Here is a 23,858-nt window from a genome sequence, read left to right as displayed (position 1 = left end):
AGGGCCCCCTTCTGGGTTGAAGACATCTGACTTCTTGCTGAAACCTCATGTGAAAGAAGTGGCAAAAGAACTGCCTCAGGCCTCTTTGACAAGGCCACTAATCCCATTCAGTGGGGTCCCGACCTCATGACCTAATCATCTCCCCAATTCCCCATATCCTAACACCATCATCTAGAAAGGGGTAGAATTTCAATAGATGAGATACTATGAGGCAAATCTATGTTTTACAAGCTCTATGTTTGTACACATAAACATACATATATGTATGTATGTATGCATATTTTAAAATGTCTAGGAAAAGGGCCAGAAGGAAGCATACCAGCCTGCCTGAGTAGTTACCCTGACAGAGAGATTAGTGGTGGGCGGGAGACATTGAATTAGTCAATGCATGTATACCTGTATTGTTTTATTTATTCCCAACCAAATAGATGAATGTTGTAATATGTCATCTATGTAATTTCATTATAAATAACAGAAACAGCAACAATAATAATAAAAGAGAAAACAAAAGAAAGGGAGTAGACTTTTGGTTCAATATTTGGTAAGCTCACTTAAAGGTAAGGATTTTACTGGGCATTTCCTTCTAATGGGGGCTAATATTAGCCCTTCTAATGGGCTAATATTAGGTGATCATCCCTGATAGTGAAACATGGAATAAAGCCAATCAGCTGAAGAAGTTGATACTGAATAAGGAAACATTCTCAGCCATGAAATAAGTCCCTTAGCAATGCAGGGCATTGCAAGAGATTGAGTCACACCATGTTCGGGTCTGTGCCAAGAGGAGACACTTGATTACCCATACTCTCAGGTATGAGAGCTAAGGAACGGATGGTAGGAGGGTCTCTTCTGAATTTACTTGATTTTCGTTTTCAGGAGTTATTTGGGGGCCCTGTGAATTGTTGACATTAAGCCTTAGAGATGAGAGCAGCTCTCTTATCTGTAGACTACCTATGGAAAAGGAAGGCAATGAGCAGTAACTGAGCATGGACCGGCCAGGCAGGGTTTGAAGGGTTTTAGGAACATCAGTGTACTTCTTTTTTTTTTATTTGAGATAGAGTCTTACTTTGTCACCCTGGGTAGAGTGCTGTGATATCATAGCTCACAACCACCTTATTCTCTTGTGCTCAAGTAATTCTCTGGCCTCAGCCTCCCAAGTAAGGACTATAGGTATCCCCCGCAATGCTCGCCTAGGTTTTCTATTTTTAGTAGAGGCACGGTCTCACTCTTGTTCAGGTTGGTCTCAAACTCCTGAGCTCAAGCAATCCACTCACCTTGGCCTCCCAGAGTAGCTGGGACTACAGGCATCTGCTACAAGGCACAGCTATTTTTAGAGATAGGATCTTGCTCTTGTTCAGGCTGGTCTTGATCTCCTGAGCTCAGGCAATCCACCAGCCTCGGCCTCCCAGAGTGTTAGGATTACAGGCATGAGCCACCATGCCCAGCCTCATCATTGTATTTTTAGCTTCACAACTAGAGATGTGGAAATGGAAACAAAGGGAGATGAGGTGTGTTTCCCAGGATGACTAATGTGCAGGGCTAACATTTAAGCTGGGTCTGACTTGGCAGTCCCTGAGCACCTGCCCACATTAGCATACCACCTAGCTTATAGATGAAGATGAACTGACGGGTTTGATGGCTTTTGAGACTCCAAAGTGGCAGTCCTTTGGTATGCTTCTGTTCTGTGAGCTGTTCCACTCTTCCCACAACTGAGTCTGCTTCCTTGCTCTCCTGACTCCCCACAAGGGGGTCTGACCATTGCAAAAGAAGGACTTGCTAATGGAAAGGCATGAAGAGATTGATCTCCCGCACACTCCTACATTTCTATAGCCATTGGGGATGGAAGATGGTACCAATGGCTTAGTTCTCCCAGCTATCTCATCCTAGCCCATATGAAAAAGGGGATGGGCTTTTAGATGAGTTAAGAGAGGAGCTGGGCTCTGGGCAGGAAGGCTCCCCAGAGCAAGTGTGCTCGGGGAGTAGTTTTGAGATGTTTAGCCAATGTCCTCTTCCATCACTCCACACACAATATTTCCTTGCATTTCACGGAGGTCCTATGGAATTTGCTACATTAGAGTATGGATAACACAGCAAAAAAACAAAGAAATGTAGTAGAACCTTTATAAGTTGATTGCCCAAGGGACTGTTACATATTGCTCAACACATGGAAGTGGTCAGCATAAGAACTAGGCCTACCATGCTGACTCGTACATGTGGTGCATATCCAATCTATGAAAATTAGGTCAACTTAAGGAGGAGGTCAGTACAGGGAGGCGGTCCACTATAGAGGTTCTACTATATAGGATAATACATTCTGATTTTTGATTTTCAAAGAAGGCTTTTGAAATGCACAGCAAATAAAATAAATTTGGGAGAACATATGAGGTCAATCACAGCAGCTCTTAGATAAAGCCTGAGAGAAATTCTCTGTGTTCAAGGGGGAAAGGGAGCCAGACACAAAGTAGAGGGTGAGGTGGTATTCTAGGGACCAAGTAAGGAGCACTAGGAGGGTACCCTAAGAAGCAGACAGATGCATATGGCCCAAGGGACCTCTGGTTGGGAACCAAACATAACAAGGCAGTGACTGGTATGAAGTGACAGACCAAGACCCTGTGGGAAGTTCTGAAGATCTTGGAAAAGTTCAGTGTGGACAAATGATGCAGGTAGAACAGAGCACACCATCCTTCCCCTAACAGCACAGCATTCTGCTAGCCTTCTCCATTCCCTGAAATTAGATGTCACACCATCAAAAAGGGTAGGACCCTGAAATGCCCCAGTGCCAGTGAGAGCTAGGAAAGTGGAGGTCTAGTTCTTGCATTTCTGAGTTTGTAACTGAGCTTCACACCTGCTCTCTGAGCCAGAAACGCCTCCCCAAGACAGATTCCACCACCCCTTCCTCTCTGCCCCACCTTCCACTCCTTCCCCCAAGGCTGCTGTGCACCTGCCCCACAGGCATCTCTGCCACCTGGAAGATTCCTCCATATCACTGCATCCTCATAGTCAGGCCTGTTCTTTTAGAATCTTGGGCTTCAACCTGCTCTATCAAAGAGCAGGTGACAAGCTCAGCCTAGGTGACAAGTTCAGCCTAGCCCAGTTCCTCTGGAAGAGGAAAATGTTGGGACAGGACAGGCTAAAAGTAAAGGACAACATTCCCCCACCCCAGTTTCTGGGAACACTGTGTCTCAGGTTTGTTCAGCTACCTAGGATGGTGGGTAAACCCAGACCAGAAACCATTCCAGTCTGAGAGGCACCCACAATCCCTGGCATGTGCCTTCGACCCTCCTCAGAGTTCTGTTTTCCTTTGCTTCCATGATTCCCTGGGCTGCTTCTCTCTCTTCCATCTGCTTTAAGAGATGCCACCCAGCCAACATCTTCTGATACTGCAAGAAGCCCCAGTATCATGATATTTTTAACTTTGGGAACCTTGGAAGCATTGCAAGGTGAACAATAGTTTGAGATGCACTGGAGCAGCGGTTCTCTGCCTTGTCTTCCTAAAGACTCACGTTTGTCTTTCTACGCTGTTGTTTGAGCTCCCACCATGCACCAGGCTCTGTGGTAAGGAATGGGATCCGCCACAAGCAAGATCTACAAGGTCCCTCTGCTCTGGAAAAATGCACATTCTAACCCAGAAGGACAGGCTCAGAGATATGTACCCAGACCCTCCCTCAAGAAGATTGTCCCTGCCTGGTTCAGAGGAACACCATGAGCTGATAATTTCCAGCAACTAGTATCTTCAAAGTCTTCTTTGGCTTTCAGGCTGGGGTCACATTTTTCTTGAGGCAGCCCCCACCTAGGACTGAGCAAGGTGGTGGGGTAAGAGTCAAGTCTTTTCATTATTGTTTGAGACAGAGTCTCACTCTTTCACCCTGAGTAGAGTGTTGTGGCATCAGCCTAGCTCACAGCAACCTCAAACTCCTGGATTCAAGTGATCCTCTTGCCTCAGCCTCCTGAGTAGCTGGTACTACAGACACTCACCACAAAGCCCAGATATTTTTTCTATTTTTAGTAGAGTTAGGGTCTCACTCTTGCTCAGGCTGGTCTTGAACTCCTGAGCTCAAGCTATCAACCCACGTCAGCCTCCCAGAGTTCTGGGATTACAGGCATGAGCCTCCATGCTCGGCCCCGGAACAAGCTTTTCCACTCACAGGGGTCTAGTCTAGTGGGCATTCTTGCTCTGAAGCTCCCCACGGGCTGGGAGAGACTGTCTGGGTTGTCTTCAACCTTTCCTTCCCTGCTAAAGGTGTTATTCCCCAATAAGCCCCTAACTCCATCTCGACATTGGCTTCCTGGGGAACCCAACTGGTATTGGGGGGACACACAAAGGACTGCAGAGAGTGACAGGTACTATAGAAAAAGAATGGGGCAACAGGAAGGAGGGGGACTTGGTAAGAGAAGGCCACAGTAGCTAGACGTCAGGGGCAGCCAGCCTCTCAGAGAAGGGGCCGCGTGAGCTGTGACGTAATGAGGAAGAGCCAGCCACATTCAGAGCATCAGGGACAGGGGTCCAGGCAGCCAAGGAAGGAAGTAGCATGGTAGAGGCAGAAGGAGAGGCAGTTGGAGTGGTGAGTGGCGGGAGAGCTGAGGAGGTGACTCCAGTTGGACCAGCAGAACCCCGGGAGTCCCATTTTCCTCCAAAGTGTGAGGGTGATGGTCTTGTGTGCAGCACAGCCCCATGAGCAAACCCAACGGTGATGAAGCAATAAAACACGGCAACAATTTGTCATCACCACACTGCTTGTGGCCTATTGGCAAAAGTGGCCAACCCAATCCGGCCTGTGACCTGCCTGAGACAGGCTGGCAGTGATGGGCAGCTCTGGCCACTCGGAAAAGCATCTTGGAAGGCCAGGGAGTGAAAAAGACGGTGCTATGTTCATACCTGCTCTGATTTGTTTTAATAAGTGAATCACTCACAAACCTCAGGGTGTTAATCACAGCCAGTCACTTGTTCCCTTGCCACGGGTGAGGGTGACACACTCACATGTCATGACAATCTGGATGAGAACTGCTCCCTTGGGGATGGGGGAGGAGGTGAACTGGGTTTCAGAGAGTCTTTCTCTAAATCAGGGGGGCAGTCTCATCCCCCCACTGAGAATATGCGGCAATGCCTAAGGACACCTTTGGTTTTTACTATTTGGGTGTGGGAATGCTGGAGGTCAGGGGGTCTGCTCAACATCCTCCAAAACATGGCACAGTCCCCACCCCCAGGAATGATTCAGCTGCAAAGGTCAACCCAGCCGGATGAGTAGGAGAAATGCCGCCCCAAACCATGAGGCAAACTGTTCACCTCTGAACCCGGAGATGCTTCTGGCAGCGACCTTCAGGTGAGGACACGCAGCAGAGTTTGGTAAGAACAACCTGTAGGGGGTTTCTTAGTGTAATTCTGCAATTCACAGACACAGTTTCTGTCTCCACCTTCCTCCTCCCATCCAAGTGCGAACCAGGCCAACCCTGCTTAGCTTCCGAGATCAGATGAGATTGGGCGGGTCAGGGTAGTATGGTCATAGACTGGGCCTGCCTTCTTATGATTGTTTAAATACCATGAAAATCTTCCTTCAAAGAAAGAATTTTAACCTCTAAGGCTGCAGATCCTCCCTCACCAGTGATCTTCTAAGACTGGCTGATAATATAGATCCAGCCAGAAACAGGGGGACAGACAAGATGACCCCCCCAAAAAGAGGTCTTTCCCAGCTAGGCATTTCTGTGATAATAATGTACAGTGTGGCAGAGTGCAACATTTTAATTAATTTTAGTCTCTTTCAAGACCACAGTTATTATTATAAAAATACCGATAATACCAAACACATGTGGAAAGTATGGTACCGGCTGCAGCCCCGGAGACCTGGGGACCTGCTAAGTCATGTGTCATTGGCGGTGAGAAATCAGCAGGCCCCTCCCCTGTGCCCTCTGAGACCCTAACACCCCCCTCAGCAGGCTTGCTCTCCCTCTGGCACCAGCCAAGCCTCCCCCCCACTGCCCAGCCCAGCTTCCCCACCCTCACCAAAGCTCAACGCTCCTCTCCCTCCCCACAGAAACAGCCAGGGTTGGTGGGGTGGCAGGCCCCTGGAAATCCTAGTTTAATGATTTTATTAAGAAGGAGGGGGGCAAAGAAATGACGCATTCTCTCATTTTGGAAGAATGCTTCATTATCTGCCTTTGCAGAGTGTGAACCCCCTCGTTGGGCTGCAGCCAGCCCTGAATTATTAAGTGAGATGCTCAAGAATCTGCACCTTCCCCTTCCCCAGGCCCCTGCCCGCTCTGCTGGGGGCGGGGGGTGTCACAGTCCCACCACCAGGTGAAGGCTGGGCAGGCCCAAGAGCTGCACAGGCGTCATCCACCCAGGGGGCTAGGACCCCCTTTGAGAGCTCTTGCCCTAATTACTCCCCTTGAAACAGGTCTCATCCCGTCTTCACTCTTGCAAGACCATTTCTCCCACATCCTGGGCTTCTCCACGTTGATCACTGCTGGTTCCCCAGTGCCCCTTGACTCATGGAACAGCCTGGCTTCATTTCAGAGGTTAGAATGTTCCTTCTTAGCCAAGACAGAGCTAGAGGCACTTGTATATCGTGGCTGAATGAGAGACTGCAAAAGTCTTCTGCTCATCCACTGTGATCATCTCCTCTCAGAGGCATTGTTGTCCCGTTTTACAGATGGGAACACTGAAACCCAGAGAGGTTAAGTGGCTCTTCCAAGGGCACATAGCAATTATAAGGCAGGGGCACCAGGTCTATGGGGCTCCCTAGCGCACAGTCTCTCGATGGCCGCACACTGATCTGCCCCGGGGACAGATAAACCTCAGCTTCTTCCAACAGTGCCCCTTCATGGATGGTCTCTCCAACCCCAGGACTCATAGGGCCCTCAGGACAAGGGAGAATCTACGGCTCTGTTCCAGATGACAGCACCCGTAGTCAGAAGATGTCCACCTTCAGTTCCACAATGCTTGGTGCAGGCTTGGTCCTTCCCAGTTGTCACACATTGCCTCTCCTGCTGGGCCTTTTCCTGCATAGAAGCCACATCTCTGCCTGGGGTGTCCAACCTGAGGCCTGCAGGCTGCATACAGATTACTAGGTGCCTGTTTTGCTTATCTGTAGCAGCAGGTATCATGAAATTTATGCACGGACCTGTTATATGCTCATCAGCTTTCATTAGTGTTTGCATATTTAATGTGTGGCCCAAGACAATTCTTTTTCTTCCAGTGTACCATGAAAAGAAGAAAGGTTTGGATACTCCTGATAGCCCCCATCTTCACCAGCACGGCCTCCTCTACACTATCCAGAGCACTGAGGGGCAGGACAGGACAAGCTTCAACTTCCTCGATGGAAAAACTAAAATCTTGTTTCTTGCTCAAGTCTGGGGTTTGATCAGTCTCACCCTCCAAACAAAGACCTGGGTGGTGAGTTTCTTGAGGACAGTCCCTTAAGAAGAAAAAATCCTAAAAAATAAACACCTGTTGGCACCATTGTACTTTGTACAATTAAGTCATTTAATCATTAAAACAACTCATTAAGTAGACACTGGTATTAAACCCTGTGTGTGGATAGAGAAACTGAAGTGCAGTGTTGTCAAGTAACTTGCTCAAGGTCATAGAACTAGCCAGCAAGGGCGGACTGTTTAGACCATTAAAACCAAAACTATGACTTGGGGGATTCAGAGGGCAGGAGAGTGATCATCGCCCAGGTAGCAGAGATTTCTCAGGAGGATATCACCTTTTCATTATCTCAAGGGCCCAGTAGCTATAGAACAAAGCAATGGTGGCTCACACCTGTGATCCTAGCACTCGGGGAGGCCGAGGCAGGTGGATTGCTTGAGCTCAGGAGTTCAAGACCAGCCTGAGCAAGAGTGAGACCATATCTCTACTAAAAATAGAAAAATGTCATGGCAGGTGCCGGAAGTCCCAGCTACTCAAGAAGCTGAGGCAAGAAGACCAATGGAGTCCAAGAGTTGGAGGTTGCTGTGAGCTATGATAACACCATGGCCCTCTATAGGGAGACAGAGTGAGACTCTGTCTCAAAAGAAAAAAAAAAGAACAAGGCGGTGAGTATCTCAGGGGATTAATCCGCCATATATACTATGAGCACATTACATTATCTGCCTTTGATTTTCTTTTCCACAGCTGTATGAGGATCACTGATGCTGGCTGCTGTGATGAACATGCCTCAAATCTCAGTGGTTTCATACAATAAAGGTGTATTTTTTCCTTCCCATCACAGTCCAAAGGGATGTGGGGTAGGGAGCCTTCCAAGTAGGATTCAAAGTGATTCAGGGTCCCCAGCTTGATTGCTCTCACAGTGCAGCCCTACTCTCCAGCATGAAGCAATGTGAGGATACTTCACAGGGCAGGACTGGACGTGGAGTGGCTCAGCTCTACCCATACTCCATCATTCAGAAGCCAGTCTGATGGTCCAAGCGAACGTGGGCTTCCAGTGTGCCTAGTTTCACTAGGCACTGGGGGCACCCTGTGTTAATCTAATTCAATGTCTTTGCTGTTCCTCTACTGCATGCCCTGCTGGTCTCTCCAAATGTGATGCTCAGGGCTGAGCCTACTCCTCTAGACGTGCCCTGCTCCCGCCAGAAGACCCTGTACCATCACCTCTCTGGATCTGGATACCATATGTCTATTAAGGCAGCCTACAAATTATATTTCAGCATTTTTAGCAACAGTCACACTGTTGGATCATATTATGCTTGTGGTCAACTAAAACCTCCAGATCCCTTTCATGTGAACTGCTGCCAACGGAGGGCTCTCTAATCTAGTTCTTTTGCTTCTGAATTTGAAACCACATGAAATTGAACAGCAAGAGTTGAATGTCTTCCATCTTGTTGGGTTTGGCCGAGTCTTTGGGTCTATGGAGATTATCAAGAATTCTGACGCTTCCCTCCATCACAGCGGCTTCACTTAGTGTCATCCTCAGCCTCTCTCCACCTTCAGGGAAGTCACCTGAAGGTACAAATTTAAGACTAGGATGGATTCCTGGAGCACAGCTATGATTTGATTGATATCTTGGGTGTGGTTGTTTAAGCATCTGGGAATCTGCCCAGCAAGACCATTTTTAACCAGCTCACATTCACTCTGTTAACCAGACAATGAAGTCAAGTAAAACCTCATTCATTTAGTGCTTACTCTTTGAAAATATCTAATTTCCCCCAATATATCATTCTTATTGAATTCAGTTCACTATAAACCCTAACTAATCCATAGTCATGGGGACATCTGAAGTCATACAGATTATTATTAACAGAACCCAAGCTGGAATGTAGGTGTCATGAATTCCCAATGCTTTCCCACCATCGAGAATATAAAATGCACACAGTGTACCAAGAGACAGCCACAGCACATGGCCCTGAGCAGAAACTGACCCCACTAACGTGGCGCCATGTGGCTGTTAGTACCTCCTCTGAAATGCCCACATATTTTCCAGCTTGTAACTTCCCATCCATCAATCCACCTCTTTGCCCTTCCAATTAGAAAGACAAGAAATATGACTGCCAAATATCGTGTTGAGCAAACGACCTGGAGTCGTTCAAACATGACTCACATCACATACATGTTCGAGCTCATCATGTGCTTGGGGAGAGGCCCCCTGGGGACGTCCTGACAACCAGGTTGTACCTCCACATGGCCACAGAGGTCAGGCTCAGTGAGGAAGGAAGGCTGGTCTGAATTAACTAAACTCTTTAGCTAAAGAAAGCTGCGAAAGAGAGGGAAGCTTGTTTGATTTCTGGGGACATAGAGCCCCTGCTCTGAGAGCTCCGCCAAGAAGAGGTTCCAAGGGAGCTGATAAGAATCCGCCCTAATTAACACACTAATTGTTTCCAAATAGATGTTTCTAAGGGCTTGAAAGGCCTGTACCCTTGAGGAGACCAAAAACCTCCCCGCTCCATGAAATATTGTTTACACCATTAATTCCCTGGACAAACCCTTTCATTACAGAAAACAAGAAGGTGAACCTAAGACATAGTGAAATTATTCTGAGTGCTCAATGAATGGAATCTCTTATTAAAAAATCAATAAATTTTAAAAAAAATATGAGCTTGTAGGATCTCAATGGAAAATAAGAGAAAATCATCCAATTCAGGAAAATTTTTTCAAACTCTAGAATTAGGTGTCTTTGGTTAATCTGGCTTGTTCAATGCTAGCATATTTAACCAGATCACGTCATAGATAGGAATCAGACACTGCACTGTCATCTTAGTTGATCCCTTCAGGAATTACATGAACAGGGAGAGCAAATTGGCCCCATTTACAGATGGGGAAAGTGAGGCTTAGAGTGGTCACGCAGTGAAGACTTAGTCCGGACGAAGCCAGCAATCTAACTCAAGCTTTTGACTCCAGCAACACTTTTAAGATGATACAGGCAGTGACTAAAACCTACAGGTTTTATCGGGGCCCAAGAAAACATTTGAAACCTTAGAGGGGGGAAAACAATATTGGCCTCAGAACATTAAAAACTACAAAACCTATTTATACCAAATATTTAATTAAATATTTATAAAATAACACTGTTAACTAGCCAAGGGTGATTAAACTCAATTCTCAAATAGTTATCAGTGAATATAATAAAATCTGAATCAAGTACACAGTTTCCCCCCACCCCCCCCGCCCCGCAGCGGAGTTCTGCATTTGGATCCAAGGTGCGTCAAATCCACAGACACAAAGGATTTGAGGGGCTGACTGTAGATCTGTTTCCTTAAATCTCAAAGTCATAAAAAATTACAAAGGACCCCTCGTCCCCCCTCCCATAAAATGATATTTAACGCAGTGTGCGGGTACATTTTAATGCTTTTGGTAGGACGAAGCCAAATGAGGCCACCACAAATGAGAAGGCTTAGGAGGTACTAATTTCTGAAAACATCCATGAACGGTGGGGCCTCGCCTTGTCAGCTTTCTGCCACACTGCATTTTGGAGCCAAGTTCATATTTCTCTGTCCCCACAATGAAACATAGCCCTGTTATTCTTCATAATGTTTCCATTAATTTACCCAGAGATATTTTCCATATCTTTGCTTACGGTGTCCATTCAAGCTGAATGTATAAAATAATATTTCTTCATTATAAATAGCTGACAATACTCTAAAATTAGGGATTTTAGAGTAAGTTTGAGGGCCCTGGAGAGAAAGTGCTATTAGCTTCTGTCATATTTCATGATGAGTGGGGCTTGGGTGGGACACACTGGGAAACAGACTCTGTCACGGGTTCAGCAATAACTTGGCCCAGCTCAAAGGGACCAGATTGCCCCTGGGAGCGTGAACCAGGCTTTTTCAAGGAGGAGCTGGAAGGGTCTATGGCGCAGAAAGTTTGCCAGACTTCACATCCACTCACTTTCTGTAGAGAAGTCACATGCAAAGCTGGCAATCACCAGAGCCCTGGCTTCCTGGAGGCGGTGTCCTGGGCGCTGGCTTGAAAGCCGGGAGGCTCTCTACCTCCTGTGAGACCTTTTGTCTCTATTGGAAGTCCAAAACCAACTTCTGGATTTAGAGAAATTTTCAGAGAACCCAGCTGAAGGAGGAGCTGGCTGGAGTCTGGGGGGAGGGTCGAGCTCCTAGGAGCTTTGCTGTTCACCACTTGAAACAAACACCAGCAGCACCTGACACTTTTAGAGTATTTTTTAGGAAGATGCTGCCAGAGGGACATATACCACCTTGACTTAATTGTCATCCTAACTCTGAAAGCTACTTGAGACAGGTTACATCAATTACAATAAACAGGTGAGGCTCGGAGAAGGGAAGGGGCTGCCCCAAAGCCACGCAGTGAAGCAGGGTTAAGGCCTCCACCAGACCCAAGGATAGTCCTGCTTGGAGGACACGATGGCACTGGCCCTTTCCCAGGCCTGAGCCTCCCTAGGGTGTTACCAGCTCACATCCTCCACTTCAGGATGCAAAAAACCAGAGACCCAGGCCTGCTGGCAAAGTGCCCTAAATTACCCAAGCTCTTGACTCCAGAAGAGTGTTTGTGGTCTAAGACCTGGTAACTTGAACTATGCTTCTCATTTTTGCCCTTTAAAGTAGACCAGGAGCCTGACTCACGATTAGCTGAGCTGGAAGGTGCAGCCACTCCACCCCTTCATCCCCCCACCACAGCCATCCCTGCCCTCTCAGCTCCTGGTGGAGCTTTCTAGCCAGACTCAGCCCCATTCTCTCCACCATCAGGAATGTGACATGGCTTCCAGCCTTACAGTGGTTCGGGGCTCCTCATACAGGGATAGCCCACAGCCTATCGTGGGCCCACCTTACATCCCCAACACAGGTAAGTCTCCAAGACCCCTGAGACCCACACGGCAAACACAGGACCCTGCCTGCTAGGTGATGGGCGTCTTGAGGATATTTGGGGGACCTGGCTCATCTCTAAACCCTTACCATGTCGCTGTATCTACCCCACAGGCATGTGCTGCTCTCCCCAACCCCCAGCCAAAGCCTGTATTAGGCACCCAGGCCCCTGAGTCTATGCCTTCAAGGCGCTCATGGTCCCATGGGCCAGCTGTTTAAGGAAACAATTGCTATACAAACTGGTTCATACGACTGGGAGAAGCACAAGGCAAACTGTAAACCTAAGAAAAAGCTTGTGTTAAACCCGTATGATAACCCAGCTTGGAGCTCCATGCATCTCACTCACACAGCCTCCTGCCTCTCCCACCACAGCCCTTCTGAGCTCACCAGACAGCAGGTGAGGAGCTAATACCAAGCCCTGTTCTTTCCAAGTGTAACACACGCTAGGTGATGAGGGAGTGGAGTCTTAAAGCTGGTTTATATTCTGCTGGGTCAGTCTGGGCCAGCCCGTGGACAGAAGCTCTTGCCCAGATCCTTGCCAGTCAGTGTGGTCTCCTGGGAGAATGATGAGGACTCCAGAGACCTCACCTCAAGTCACTTTTTCCCAGTCATGTTTCCCTAGAACCATGGACCTGGGGGAACAGGAGATATTCTCCTGAGAGCCTCCCTCACCTAAAGCAGTGTGGTGGCCCGGAGGGTGAACTCCAGATGTGGGCTTCTCGGGACCCAGCAGCCTCTGGGATGCAGAGCCATGAGGATGAGTAGCTGAGCCACCAAAGGGCAGGTCTCCAGGCCTGCAGGACCGAGATGCCGCACTGGCTTGGCGACCTTCCCAGAGGACGAGACACAATGCAAACCTCAAGGCCGGTTGTGTTATTCCAGACGCCGGGCTGAGCTTCCCTCCACAGTCCCATTAAGGCTCAGCTGTGCCCAGGGAATGTGTCTGCACATGGGCAGAGGACCACCTCCCAGCCCCAGCCAGCCTCCTGGAGCACATGGCCAGTAGCAACCCAGCCCTGTGACTAACTGCCGGCTCAGGCCAGGCTTTTCCCTGGGGAGGGACAGCCGTACCATGGTCACTTGGTTCCAAAGGGGTCCCCAAGGATGGGATCTGAGGGAAGAGGGTTTGTGATACCCACCTGCAGGGGTCTGGATACAAAGCACAGAACTGCTCAGGGGGAGGGGGAGGACCCACAGGACGCTTGGTTCGGTACTGGGTGTTTCACATTCATTTTCCTCCAATCATTTGAATCATGCTAAAAAGTCTGATTCATTCTCAGGATGTGGAAACTGAGGCCTAAAGAGGCTATGTCACCTGCCTAAACTAAGGTCACCAGCCCAAGTGACAGCACTTAAGTCAGAGGCTGATTCTTCTGGCCCCACCATCCCCGTTCTCCTAAGGCGTAACCTTGCCTGAATTAAAGTACCTCTTCCACCTCATCCCACCTCCCTGGGAGAGAAAAGATTTTCAAAGTATCCCAGGGGCAGGGACTAGGGAAGGACAGGGATAGAAAGTGGGGGCTGAGAACTGGGGCATGGCTCAACTATCCAGGTGACTCAGCACAGCTTTGGGTAGGTGAAAGGGTGACCACGAGCCCAGGAGAGGAAGACAGCAACATCTACAAGGAGGGCACCTAGGCTCCTTTGGCTGGTCTACATCAGACACTTCCCTACGGAGGACCTCCCCGGTGCCAGGTTCCATCTCCGGCCTCCTGCCAGTTCCACAGAGTCCGGCAGCAACCTCTCCACCACCCGTGGAGGTGGGTGGGAACACCGGTGCCTGGCTCAGGGCGGCCCCTGGAAGCCCTGGTCACGGCTCACTGCACTCAGCCATGGGATTAAAGGGGCTCAGAGTGAGGACAGCCTGCACGGCTGGGCCTGCTGCGCTCCTCTGGAGCGAGGCCAGACGGCCCTGCCTTCCTCCAGGCTGGCTGTGGGGGCACCCGGCACCCAGAAGGAGCTGTGGATGGAGAAGAGGGGCTGAGCTGGCCTCAATCTTTTCTTCCAGCTGTCAAAAGGACAGGGCTCCTTGGGGGCTGGAGGTAACCTTTTCTGGGGAGAGAAGGGCTCCCGGATGGTGTGGGCTCCTGGACAGGGCCTCCAAGTCCCTGCCCATCAGGGCGTCAGCTTGCTCAGCGGACAGTGTCCCACCCGGGCCTTGTTTAGGGTGAATCACTGGGAAAGAGACCTGTAACTGAATCCTGCAGGAAATCACAGGCCAGGAGCCAGAAAAAAACCAGGTCAAGCCTCATGGAATCAGGCCACCAGGAAGGCAAGCGAGGAGCCCAGCGTTTATGAAGTGTCTTCTCCACGCCGGGCAGACTCAGCACATGGAAAGTGGCGGTCTTCCAGGGAGGTCGGGCGCAACCTTCTGTGCATGAGCCAAGACCATAAGAGACTTGGGGTGGCTCTGTAAGCGGCAGGTGGCACAGCTGGAGTGCAAACCCAGGTATGTACAACTTAAAGGTCAGCACTCCTATGGTCATAGCCAAGACCATCCCTCAGTAATTCTGAGATGGCCCTTCTGACCAACACCCTCCTCTAAGCCCCAGTTCAGGAACAGAATGGCAGACAGCAGAGATGTTCTTGGAGCACACCCCTCCTTCATTCTAAGAGGCCATGGACTCTGGGGCTCCAGAGAGCACAGCCGAGCTTGAATCCTGCCTCTGCACCCAGGCTGTGTGAGACCTCAGGCAACTGTCTAAATGAAGTGTTCTCTGCGACAACATCACAAGGGTTCTATACACTTTGGCTCTTACTATTATTATTATTGTCATAACTATGGATGTCGCCAGACCTTCCTTCACTAAGTGCCCTCCTCTGAACCCCAGCAGAAAAGTAGGTTTCCAGGCAGGTCCCTCCACCACCAGCAGCAGGAAAGGAGGGGCCGAGTGGTGGAAAATAAACACTCCTCTGAAGACCACCCACTTCACCTGCCGCCCCACCCACAGCCAATGGGGCAAATTCCTCCATTCAGGGCAAACATGCTTTCCTTCTTTGAGGGAGAGGAGGCCCCACACTACCACCCTGAATTTCACTCCCGCTCTCAGGAGCAGCTCTAGCTGATAACCCTGGGCAGGAATCAGGAGCCCACCTGGCCTGGGGGACTCAAAAGAGAAAATTGGAGTCAGACTCAGATACCCCCAAAATGTGCCCTAAAACTGGGCCCCTTTATGACTCCCACCTGGCCCAAGCCCAGACCGTCTTGGGATGTTGAAAGTTCAGTCTGTTATGAGAGACGGTACCATCTTCCCCTTCCTCACTCCTCACTGGCCCCCATCAGACAGAATTTCTGCAGGTATCAGGTTCCAATAACGAACCCGTGTTCCTCCATGGAAGGCTCTGTGGGTCCCAAGGCCCCCGTGCTGCAGCCTTTTTTCCAGCACTTTTCTTAGATGCTCATACCACGGTGGTCTCTGTACTCCTACCCCGGCCACCCCCAGCCACCCCCAGCCAGCGCCCACGGGCACCAGCAAACTCCTCTGGAACTGGGGCTTGAAGGAATGAATTGACTTCCAATTCTCAAGGTGCACCTCCTTTGTTTCCACCCTTCATGATGACTCCCCACAGCATGCCAAATAATACCCCATTTTATATGGAAAACACTAAAATAGGATCACACCTTTTAAAAGATATTTCCACCTCACAGCCTAAAATCAGACTTCACCTTTCTCCATTCCCTGCAACCACCACGCTGGCCCCTACCCCACACACGCACGCATGCACGCGCGTGCACACACACACACACACACATGCACACACCCCGTTTCGCTACCAGACTTCCCTAAGCCACTTTAATTGAAAAGGCATGATTTAGGCTAATTGACAGCAGATGGGTTCGGCTGCAAAATGTAGAGAAGCATTTGTTGAACATGATTTACAGCAACGAGGCAAAACTTTCTCCTTTTTATATCTTTCTTCGAGCTCTGAGGCCAAAACAGCTCAGCAGAAATGAGAGGAGAAAAAAAAAGTAATTAGTGTTTAATTTTTTAACAATTTTTAACTCCCTTTTTAATTGCTTTACATAAACCTGTCCTAGAATTTTACAGCCTTCAAATCTCTGTCTAAGTCTGGTCCTTGTTTCTGGTTTTAATTACAGGGAGGCTTGTCTGGCACATTAAATTAGAAGAAAAACACACACACACACAATTTCAGAAATATTTCGCTATTGGACTCCCAACTGAACATCTAATATTTCAGCGTGCGGATGAAAAGGTGCTATGCGGGAGGAGTTCGGTAGGAGAAGGTGGGGACCAAGTGCTTCTGTGGCCTTGTTGCATTGACCGAAAACTGTCTCCTGATGTTATTAGGAGGGAAAGAGCAGTAGGACTCAGCGTCTGACAGGCCCTGGTGGCCCCTGGATGTTCTGAGCTGCTGCCGATGCAACTGGTTTCCCCAAATGGCTGGGTGTGTACAGACTTTCATGGGCGCTGGTCAGATTTAAGGTTCTTATTTCAAAACTGGACTGTTAGATCTCACGCTCACTTCTTTGGGGTCCATATTATGCAAGACAGCCACCAGAGGGAATGGCCACATGTACAAAACTAACCAGAGTTCATGGGAGAGGAGAACCCATGTACCAGGTGGTCTCTGGCATCCAAGTCTACAGACTCGTCACAGAGAGGTCAAGTGAAGTCTTGGGTTGACCGAAGGAACTTTCTGTGCTGTCTGAGATGGAGCTACCAGCCCACATGTGGCTGTTTAAATTTCCATGAATGAATGCTAAATTCAATTTAAAATTCCCTTCCTCGGTTGCAGAAGCCACACTTCAACAGCTCAGTAGCCTCCTGAGGCCCTCAGCGGCACAGAGAGGGGACATTTCCATCTCAGAGGACAGTTCTGTTAGACAGGGCTGTGGATCGCTGGTTAAGATCTTTGCTATTGAAAGTGTGGTCTGAGGTTAGGCAGTGTGGGCATGGCCTAAGAGTTGCTCAGAAATGCAAGATCAAGAGCTTTGCCCAGGCCCGCCGACTCTGAATCGGCATCGTAACAAGACCCCTGGGGGTCTGAGTACACTCAAAAGCCTGTGGCCTGCCCACTGGTGAGGATGAACATCTCAGAATTTCCCAGCACCACCTGGACAAGCCCTTCCCACCTGCAGATTGCCTGTGCCTGGGTTGGGGGCACAGTGTCTCGACTTCCTTTAACCTTTCTGTATCTTTTGGATTTCTGCAGTTCCTTTTACGTTTAAAAAGATCCTAAGAAAATTATTTTTCGAATGCAATGATTTCGTAAAACATCATCTGACCACAATATGAAGACTTCCTCATATCCAAAGCCCTGCCTGCCTTTACCATGTGGAGGCTTCATCTGCCCTCCTGACATGGGAACCTGCAGGGGACCAAGGCCAAATTCCTGAAGCAGTGGCTGGCTGGGGCCTGGAGCAAGGTAGAGGGAGAAATTCTCTTCCAGGTGAGCCTACAGGCAGGGGGAGGGCCTGAAGATGGCAATAAGGGGTGGCATGTTGTAAAATGTCCTCGGGACATAAACCCTGCCTGGCCCAGCCCCCTATGCCCTGCTTGAGTTCATTAGCATGGAGACCCCCTTGGCAGCCCCTGCCCGCATGCCTGCCCGCCTCTGGGTTCCTCAAGGACTCCTGCTGGGGGCCGGAGGGCTGCCTGGCGCCACTGGGCGAGCAACTTTGGGGATGGAGCCAGGCCAACACCGGCTCCCCACACATGGTCATTACCTCCCGAAAACCCAGGAGTTATTACAATTAAAACACATTGCAGGGGGGAGTAAGGGCTGTGGGGTGGGGGGAGGACCTTTTAGGAAGGAACACTGGGATTAAAAGAAATTAGAGCGGTTGTCGTGGCAACACAGCCAGGCCGGACCTACCCTGTGATTATTTCAATGGGAACAACGGGGATTGAGGGCAGAGAGGGGATGGGACAGAGGGTGCTGGGGAACCACACGCCCAGCGGCCCCAGGAAGAGCTGTGCTCTTCCCTCAGAACTGGGCAGCAGCTGGGGGAAAATCCTTTCTGAAGCTGATTCCTGATGGCTTTCCTGTTCTCTGTAGAGATTGCATATCCCACCATGGTCTGGGGTAAATGGCCCTCCATTCTCCAGGGAGTCCAGACACCAGTCCTTTTATTTTTAAAATAGGAGAATCCCCCAGAGGGCCCTGCTCTCTGGCTGTGTGGGTGGAATAGCCTGGCCTGAATTCCTATCAGCTCAACTTGGCCATCAGCAGCCCCCAGGGAAACCCAACCTTCTCTTTTTCTCGGTGGCCTGGAAGCAACCTGAAACAGAAAGCAGAGAGGTGTGCCAGCCCGAGGGGCGGAGAGGCGGGGAGTGGGAATGCTTTGGAAAGAGGCCCGAGAGGATGAGCAGGATGGAATCTGTGCCCGGGATGCCTCCAGGTACCAGGGCAGGATTAGGGTCTCCACAGAACGGGAATCCCAGTTTGGCAGAGCTATGCCGCAGAAGAGAAAACAGTAATTAGTTCTCCGTCTTTCTGCTTGTCTCAGCAGCCCCCAGCAGGTCTGGCAGGGGAGAACCTGTTTGCAAACCTCTAGGGGAGAAGAGGAGGGTGGGCTGGGAGTGGAAGAGGAGAGAGAGGAGACGGGGAGACCGTCTGCAGCTTGCAAACGAGTCCCTGACAAGTCCCCACGTCCCCCATCTCTCTTCCTATGTTGCCACCTCAGTGGGGCTAACAGACAGTGGGGCGAAGATCAGGACACGGCCAGATGGGGGCGTTTCACGCGCCCAGGGCTGCCTACCACCTGGGGGCACACACTCGCCCCTCCTTAGAACACAGAGCTAGAGATGCCTGCACTGCTGGGCCCAGCCACAGAGGACACATAGGGATGTTCTCCTCCTGGCCTCCCCTTCCCTTTTGAAAGATGATCACTCTCAACCCTCGTGAGCCACCACCAGTCTTTTTGGAAGCTTTTCATCGAAGCTTTCCCTATTTCTATTTGTGAGGTCTGACTTGTCCTTACAGAAAACACCTTCTTGGGGATCAGCCCAAGTACAAGACTTCTTTGAGCCACCTCAACTCACTCAACATCTCCATTTCCTTATGTGTAAAATCATCATTTAAGGGCGGCACCTGTGGCTCAAAGGAGTAGGGCACTGGCCTCATATACTGGAAGTGGTGGGTTCAAACCCGGCCCTCGCCAAAAAAAAAAAAAAGAAAAGAAACCACTTAGTTTACAATATTACCAATAGGGGTTCAAATAATGACCTTAAAATGCCTGGCTCTAGGGTAAACAGCTATCCCCCTTTGTCAATGTCTGAGGGGACTTCTGGGATACAGGACTTCCCGTCTTAAAGTTGGACTGTCCTGGTCACCCTATCACGCACAGAATGTACATATATGGGATTGGGGATAGCTATTTTATGTAGGGGGTTTTATTCCTTTCTAAAATCCTTGATCGCATCAGGTATACACATAGTATATGCAAAAAATATATCCATCGACATATGTATATATACAGAAGTGTAGACATAAATTTTCCAAAGAGATAGGCTGGTAGGCAACTACTCACGTCACAAAGAACTTTTGCCTGGCAAAATGATCAAAGGTAGCGTCTTCTCTTCCAGGCTGGAGACTCTACAGATGGAAAATTCAGGTAAACTAAGAGTATGGACTGGAAAGCAAGGGAAATGCCTTTATTTCCTAGATCCTTGTGGAAGATTCTTCTGTGCCAGCTTTGCTGGACTTTCTCTAGCTGCTGAGCCCAGCACACCTGCCCCCTGGCTCTGCAGTGCTGTAGGGGGAGGCCCCCCTGCCATTTGTTTGGGTAAGTGCTGTCAGGCTTGGGGGGTTTCAAAAGGTTCCGTGGCGAGCTCCAACTGGATGGGAGCTCAGAGTGGCGTTTGCTTTTCATCACAGGAGCACCCTGTTTATTTTTCTACCTTCCCCTCGGTTCACAGGGTTCAGACTGTCCGGATTTACCAACTCCCAGAAAGCTTCAGGTGGAGAATTCACACGCAAATCAGAAGCACCAGCCTCACATCACCACCATCTTGCTGAAGACTTTCTGTTCTTGTTGTTTTGTTTTGAAGCGCTCAGTTCTTGGAACAATGGGTAAAAAAGGAGATGACAAAGGGATAGAAATTCCCTCCCTGTCCTCTCCCTCCCCACCCCACTTTGGCTTGAAAACCCAGAGGTGATTGGCCTTGTGAGAGATTTTGAGAAGCAATGGAATGAATCATGCCAAGCAGACCAAGTCGCAACCTGGGCAGTGGGTTGCCCCTAGCTCCACTATAACCAGCCCTCAGCCTGGAGCTCACTGGTCAGTAGGACTAAGCCATCAACTGAGCAAAGGGAAGGGAGACCATGAGAACCCTGAGTCTGCCCCATCCTGTCCTCCCCTCCCACCACCACCTGATGCTTTCAGGTGCAGTATGAGCCGTGTGGCTACAACCACCATGGGTTTAATGAACTTCACTCACTCCCAGTCTAACTCAGGAGGAGAGCGGGCCCAGCTGGAAACACATCCTGTCTCCTCCACGTGGAGGTGACAGAGGGGCCAGGCACAGCAAGGGGGAAGGATATTGAAAGGTGCTGAAAGGAAGATGTCTCTCCTCTCCCCCATTGGAGGGTCAAAGCCCTTATCTAATGTGAACAGGCCAGATGGCCTGCTGCTCCTGGTGCTCCAGGCGTGCTCGCTCCTCCACCATGGAATTCCAGCTTCCTAAACCTGGCACAGACCCAGTCCTGGGATGCCAGCAGGCCAGGCCCCTCGAGGCCAAGACTTGTGGCCAGGGAGCAAACAGTGGCTGCCCAGAGGTGGCCCAGCCCTGCCCATTGACATAAGGCTATAGACACGGGGCCATGTGTGAAAGGGCTATTATTTGATGAGAGGGGCCCACAACGTTTTAGATAACTAAGGCTCAGAGGAGAAGGCTGAACCAAAGGATTCCTCATGACCCAGTACACCCCCTCTCTAGCCGTGCCTAATTCTGCTGCTGCCCTCTCTTTCCTTCTCTCATCTCTTAGAAGGCAAAACCTGGTGTTGCTATGTGCCTTTGTATCCCACACAGAGGGTAAGCACGAAATCAGTGCTTGCTTACCTAAACATTCTATTTCTTTTCTTGGGACAAAGTCTCACTCTGTTGCCCAGGCTAGAGTGCCATGCCATTATCATAGCTCAAAGCAACCTCAAATTCTTGGGCTCCAGCGATCCTCCTTCCTCAGCCTCCCTAGTAGCTGGGACTACGGGTGCCTGCCCAGAGAACCAGAAGCTCCTGAGCTCACAGGTCAAATCCCTGGGAATCCAAGCAGAGCCCCTCAGCCTCTCCCTACCTCTCATTTCTCCTCTTCCACACATTTTCCCAAAGGAGGCTGGGAACCTGCCCCACTACTTGGCCACACCAATTCACAACAACAATAACAACAAACCACAAACCAGCCCTAGAAGAGGAAATGTAGCAAAGGATTAAAAAAAAACCTCTGAGAGACCAGAGATGAGGAGAAGTGAAATGTGCGTGTGTGCACACATAATACAAGTTAGCATATCCCAAAGCCCCCTGGACAGAAACCAAACAGGAAATCTAGAATCATTACCAAATGCCCTTCCCCAGCGTGCCCTTCCATCCGCCCCGAGGCTGGGGGTCAGGGATGCTCAGAGTCAGCCCTTGGCCTGGAAGCCATAGGGGGCGGGGCTTTGATGGATTGACTGGCATTTCCTTCCCCCCTCTCCCCTCCTGACCTTTGGAGAGGGCTTCTCCCTGGATGGCTGATGGGACAGAGACGGAAGCCTCTCACTGTTGACACCGCCCAGGAGCAGCCGGGCTGGAGCTACTCCACGCAGGCCTCCCACGGTGTTGGAGCAGGAGGTGATCAGCAGCTGGCCTCCCTCACCCCACTCTAGAGAGAGCTGTGTGACGACCCGGGGCTTGGGGTCAAGACCTCCTGCTCTTAAGAAAACAGATCTGAAATTTTGGCATCAAAATAAAATATGTGCAGAGGAAATAAGTAACCCTCAGAGTGAAATGAAGGCCATAAGATTGAATTAAAATGTCCAGGCAGAAACTGGAGCTACAGTGACCATCGGTTCAAGTTCATACCCCCATGGGATATTCCTTTTGCTCTGAGCTTGGCCAAGGATTACGCCCTTGCTCTCCAAGCTGCTGCCTTAACGATCCATCAGAGGTCAGCAGGCTGTTTCTGCGAAGGGCCAAACAGTAAATATCTTATGCTGTTCCTTCTTTGTTACCACCACTCAACTCTGCGCATCGCATGAAAGTAGCCACAGACAATACATAAGTAAGTTGACATAGCTGTGTTCCAGTGAAACTTTGTCTATACAAACAGACAGCTGTCCAGATTTGGCTCACGGGAGGTTGTTTTTCCAACCCCTGGTGTAGATTATGAAGACAACAGGATAATACAATGGTCAGAGAATATGGGCTTTGAAGTCAGGCAAACCTAGTTCAAATCTCTGCCGGAGACTTATTAGTGCTGTCGACTTGGGCAAGTCACTTAACTCAATCAGGCTCAATTTCCTCATCTGTGAAACAGGATAATGATGCCTGCCTCACCGGGTTACTGCGATGATTAAATGATCTAAAGAAGGTAAAGTGCTTGACACTCAATAAATGCCGACTGTTAATCATTCTCGTTATGTGGAGAATTTAGTAGAATCCAGGGGAGGTAACTTTGAGCCTGTCGTTATTATCAGAAGAGCCATCATCACTGGAAAAGCCCTCTGCACACCTGGGTAATGAGGGCTAGGCAGTGTCCTTCTGTGAAAAAATACATTTCATTCAATTTCACATTCCCGGGGTTTGTTTAATTTCATATTCCACAGATTTGCTCCATGATGTTAAATCAGTGGTTTGCATATTAGAATCCTCTGAGAGTTTAGATTCCAGCCCTGCTAAACCAGAAGCTCTGGGAGTGAGAGACACCCCAAGCTGTTAATATATTTTAAAGCTCCCCAGATGATTCTGATGTGAAGCCCAGACCAAAACCCACTAGGCCAAGTAGACAGAAAGAACAGGGGAGTGTCCTCTCATTCCACACTGTCCAAGGTGTCGTCCATAGACCAGTAGCAGCAGCATCACCTGGGAGCTAGTGAGATGGGCAGAATGTCAGGCCCAGCTGAGACCTGCTCAATCTGAGCCTGCATTTTGACAGGACCCCCAGGGGATATATGTGTGTACTTAGGTTTGAAGAAGTGGCTGTTCCACAGAGGCCCACACTGGGCTGATTGTCAGAATCACCTGCAAAGCTTAAAAATGTTCTAGATTTCATCACCAAGTCACTGAATCGAAATCATCATGGGTGGCCCAGGGATTGGTATTTATCTCCAATATTTTATTTGAAAAATTTCAGAAATGTTGTACCCACCTACTGACAGCCCAGATTCTGTGATTGTCATGATTTTGCTACATGGGCTTCATCACACATTGATCCATTTACCATCCATCCATCCATGCATCCCTCCATCCATCCCTCCCTCCCTCCATCCATCCCTCCATCCACCCCTCCATCCATCCCTTCATCCATCCATCCCTCCATCCCTTCATTCATCCCTCCCTCCATCCCTCCATTCATCCCTCCCTCCCTCCATCCATCCCTTCATCCATCCATCCATCCCTCCATCCCTCCATCCATCCCTCCATCCATCCCTCCCTCCATCC

Source organism: Otolemur garnettii, unplaced genomic scaffold (assembly GCF_000181295.1).
Source record: "Otolemur garnettii isolate 467f Iridium unplaced genomic scaffold, OtoGar3 scaffold00018, whole genome shotgun sequence".
Lineage (NCBI taxonomy): Eukaryota > Metazoa > Chordata > Mammalia > Primates > Galagidae > Otolemur > Otolemur garnettii.
Note: the sequence above shows the minus strand (reverse complement) of the source record.